This window comes from Arachis duranensis, chromosome 9 (assembly GCF_000817695.3).
Source record: "Arachis duranensis cultivar V14167 chromosome 9, aradu.V14167.gnm2.J7QH, whole genome shotgun sequence".
Classification (NCBI taxonomy): Eukaryota; Viridiplantae; Streptophyta; class Magnoliopsida; order Fabales; family Fabaceae; genus Arachis; species Arachis duranensis.
In genome coordinates, this window is record NC_029780.3 from 18,060,383 (window position 1) to 18,065,480 (window position 5,098).

At 36.5% G+C, this 5,098-nt stretch overlaps 1 long non-coding RNA gene across 1 annotated transcript; it reads right to left on the minus strand.

Annotated features, from left to right (window-relative positions):
• Nucleotides 1-495: 495 nt before the first annotated feature.
• LOC107464950 (uncharacterized) lies at nt 496-1,024 on the minus strand. The gene is made up of 3 exons (XR_001587227.3): nt 850-1,024; nt 701-756; nt 496-622 (listed from the first exon to the last, which is right to left on the minus strand). It is a non-coding gene; the product is annotated as an uncharacterized LOC107464950 (long non-coding RNA).
• Nucleotides 1,025-5,098: the final 4,074 nt, after the last annotated feature.

Genomic DNA, 5,098 nt, shown 5'->3' on the forward strand with positions numbered 1-5,098 from the left:
TTTCAATCAATTTTGAAAACCGAGGCAAAAGTTATGATCAAACAAAGTTTACCAAAAACTCAATTTTTCCAAACTTCACAATTACCACCCTATCTCACCATACCCATACCAAATCATACCAAACCATCCAAAGCTCCATTTTTTATCAACATGTACCTGTTATAGCATAATACATCAACCTCACCACATTTTTCTTCTCATTTCATTATTCTCAATTCCAACATCAACTATATAACACTTATAATCAAAATCACCATCAAACCCACCATTTCATAAATCATAACACTACAATCATCATAAGAACCAACTCCCAATCCATACAATCATTCAACATCATCATACCATTATAATTCATCACAATCAACTCAACATTCATCAATTCATCAACATTTAGCACACCAACCATCATTTTAGTTCAACCTATCCTATTGGTCACTAGCCTATGTGTCCATGAATATTATATACTACATAGAGAAAACCGAAACCATACCTTGGCCGATTCCCTTTATGCACCCAAACTCAAAATGAACCACAACAAGCTTCCAACCACAATCCAAGCTTTCAAATCCACTCCAACAAGCACAAATAAGTTCCAAAAGCTCCCAAAGCCACAATAATCAAACTATATACATATAAATCACCACAAATCAACCTAGGGTTCAACATAAGCATAATCTCACAAGGGTTTAAGAGCTTTTACCTTTCCCAACAGATTTGATAACACAAATCCAAAGCTAAGCAAGGATTAGAGCAAACCTAAACATCCAAAATCACAAAAACCCATTTAACCCAAAACTCTAATAAAACCCGAAATTTTGAAGAGCAGAACTGGAAGGATTTCGTGATTACCTTGAGGGTTTCTTGGGTGGGTTTTGTAGAGCTCTTCACAAGGAACGCGTAGCCGCAAATGGTGCGGCGATCGGAGCTCCGTAGCTCAAGATATGAGCTTGGGAAGTTTGAAGTGAATAGTAACAATGGTGGAAAGCTCTCACCTCTCTCCTCACTTCAGCTGCTGTTGTGTTTAGGTTATGAGGGTGAAAGTGGCTGAAATGGGTTCATTTAAGTGTATTTATATGTTGGGCTTGGGCCCAACTTGGGTCCGGTCCAACCCGTTAGCGTTTTTAGCCCGTTTGGCCTAATTTCGGGCCAAACCTTTAAAATAAATGCCCGGTTTTCTATTCCTAATATTTTTCTAAGGTTTTTGACGTTTTTTTTTATTGTGCGGTACTGGGCAGACTTGAACCGGTTCAACCGGTTCAACTGCCGGTTCGCGATTTTTCACGGTTTTTCGTAGAAGGCACATTTTCTGACTCAGAAAGACTCATTGAGTCTAAAAATCACCTTTAAATCCCCAAATTCTCTCTCTAACTTTTTGGAATCTAATTTGGGCAATTAATCACTTAATTAACCGGTTAATTAGTTGCGGTTCTTACATTCTCAAAGTATCTACATATATATCAAAAACCAAATAGAATCCCAAAAGGTAATAATTCTTTGCTTCAGAAACTTCCAGAATGCCTCAGCGAGGTGCCTCACATCCTGCATCTGAAAACCACAAAATATGTATGGAGTAAAAACCTGAGGTTCTCAGCATGGTAACAGTGTCCACATAACTAACATAAAGGTACCGGAAAAGCCAAAGGTGATCTTAGAACTTTCGACAATAGATTCATACCTAAAACTAAAATTGAAAGCCATAAATGGGGTAAGGTATCTAAAGGTTCTTGATTCTATCTCAATTCAACTTAATCCCTAAAATCATCGCCTTTCCTCCAACCTTTCGAAACTCCGGTGGAACTTCCCTCGTCACTCCTCCTCCAGACAAGGAGCATCTCAGTTGCACAGACGAACAAAGAAAATACATGTAGTTTACAGATACAGAAAACAGGATATATAGCAGTTAAGCATGAAATAACAAGTATGCAGTCCCAAGAATGCAAACCAAAGCAAACAGACAAATGCATATGATGTATGCCTATCCTATAGCTGATGAGTCTCATCTGTCGGTTATCAAGCCAACCCGACATGTTCGGTAGTGAACCCTTGACAGTCCCTGCGACGCGTATACTTAAAGCATATGCACATATAATTATTCAATCATTCATCGGGTGGCAGGGTCAACAGAAACTCAACTCTCAAACTGGAGCAAGTAGAGCCGAACTACTGTGTCTACCTAAGGAAACTTGTGAATCAAATAATTGTTTAAATCATATATCATCTTGACTGGGAGCAAGTAGAGGCGAGCCACTGCATCTATCCCGGGAGGCTAAATCAAATCACAATTACCAACGTAGAGCAAGTGGCGCGGCCACTGCATCTACCCAGGAGGCTCAAAATCATCTCAACCTGGAGCAAGTTGGGCGAACCACAACCCTTGTATCTATCCAGGAGGTACATTCTCATATGTCCAAGAGGAACTACGAAGGGGATCCTAACCTCCCACTATCTCGTTGGAGGCAATTTTACAATATTAGGAGGAACAAGGAAGGGGATCCTCACCTTCCACCATCTCTCTGGGGTCACACTTTCGAGAAAGATAACTCGAGATAAAGGAATCTTTCAAATTCATATAATAATTAACAGCCATGATTCATTATCAAGATAGCCTTCTGACCCATTACATAAATAGCACTTCCGCCACTATCAACATTCACTTTACCTCTTTCTACATCAACAAGATACTTCCTTCATCTCCATGTTACTACTCCTTCTTAACTTCATCTCATCACTTAACATACAACTAAGGTCTAGGGGCTAAAAAAGTAAAAATAGAGGTTTAAAAGTCCCAAATTATACCTTAAAATCATAAAATCCTTTTTTGCTGAAAACAGGGGCTTTGCGTACGCAGGGATGGTTTCGCGTATGTGGGGGTGTGTTTTTCATTGCTCGCATATGCATGCACTTGCTCGCATAAGTGAGGCACCAAACCCGAAAGGAATGGCCGTGTCACGTGCAAGTGTTCGCATACACAACCCCTTAAAAACCCAGTTCTCATGTATACATACCCTGCTCGTGTACGCGAGACACCAAACTCAAAAGGAATGGTTGCGTCGCTTGTAGGTGGTCGTGTACGTGAATTCTGCAGGATGGAAAATTGGCTAAGTGCTGCAGAATTTCAGTTTTGCACACTAAACTTCCGATGCGCATAACTTCTTCGTTTTAAAACATTTTTTCTCCGTTCTTCAAACGGTATAAACTTCTCAGACCCAATTTTTATTCAAGACAGATTTAACAAAAATCAGGGATCCGAAAGCTAAGTTATGGCTTGTTGAAGTTCAGTAAAAATCAATTTTTCATAAAATTTTCACAAGTCTAAACCGTAATTTTCACAACATATCAATTCAACCCTTTTTAAAACTTACCAAATGTGTCTCCAACCAAGTTCAACCCTTCATCAACACCCCTCAACTTCATCATACATACCAACGTACATTTATAATTCCATTCTAACACGATAACCTATACCAAAACAACATTATATAAAATCATCAACCACATGGATATACACTTCATCATTCTCCACAAAATTTGCATTATTTCACCAAGAACACCCTTAATTCACTAAGCTTCATAAATACTAACCAACCCCAAATCATCAACAACATCAATATTCAAATAACATTATGATTACCATTTACCAATTTCAAGCAACAACGTAAATAATTCAATCTTATCCTACGGTCAACTAACCTAAGTTTTCACGACACATTATATTTTAGTTACGAGAAACTGAAACCATACCTTGGCTGATTCCTCGTTAATCCTGGAACACCTCAAGCATTCACCGTACCACAAGCTCCACAACTTTGGCTCATCACCAATGAAACCCAGCCTCCAAAGCTTGATCTCAAGCTTCCAAGTTCTCAAATTGACTCCATTCAACAACTAATTTCAATCTAACATCACAATTATTACTATAATCAATATAGAGTTCACTAATTCAATATTACACAAGGGTTTGAGGATGCTTACCTAACCCACAGCTCCAATGAGCTAGACCGAATAATATCCATAAGCTAATTTAAACCTAAACATCGAAATCATACAAAATTTAACATAATCACACATTGAATTTCAAAATTTGGGAAGGAGAGAACTAAAACTGAAAAGTGAATTCCTTACTAAATTAGTTCTCAGGTTTTGTAGAGCTCGTCACGCTGGTCGCTTGACCGCTAACGGTGCAACAATCGGAACTCGGAGCGAGAAGTTATGACAACTTGAATGGAGGACAAGGGTTTGAGCTCCTTCCCCAAGCTCTTCCCCTTTTTGCTGAGTTTCAGCGTGTTTGCAAAAGGAAGGAGAGAGAATGAGCTAAATCTCATTAAGTTAAGTGGGTTGGTTGGGCTCACAGTTTGGTTTGGGCTCAGTTAAGTCTATTTAGCTTAATCTTGGGCTGAATTTTTTAAAATTAATGTCAAAATTCTTATTTTAATTAACTCTATCTCATTAAACTATAAAATTCTATTTTCTAATTGTCTTGATTAATAATTAATTTATTCGCTAATTAGTCCAAATTTATACTTACTCGATAAACACAATGGGTTAATTTATGGGTTACAAATAGTTATATATGTTTAAATTGTATAATTGGAGAATAATAGGAGGACAACATTATAGAAAAAAATAAAGCATTAACTAGTATTATAATTATTTATTTTTAAGAGAACTAATTAAATTAATTTAGCATTAATTAAAATTTTCTTTTCCTGTTATAAGTTATATCAATCCAACTATATTACTACTGTATGAATGCATAATTTTTTAATTAATTATGTACGTTAGTATTAAGAAACATTAGTATGAATGAAAATTATCATTTAAAAATAAATTATTGTATATTATTATTTACTATACACGATTAATTAATAAATTAATTATGAGCCAAAGAAAGCAGAAAATTAAATATTATATTTTTAAGAAGTAAAAATAATTAAAATATAATTTAAACGCAAATTTTAAAAATTTTGGCTCAAAATTAGACTAACTGGCTAAATTGGTTAAACCAGAGGGCCCAAGGTCCAACTTCTATAAGTCCTAACTATGAGCATTAAGCTCATTTACTTCAAAAGAAAGAGTGAGGGCTCGTGGAAGAGAAGAA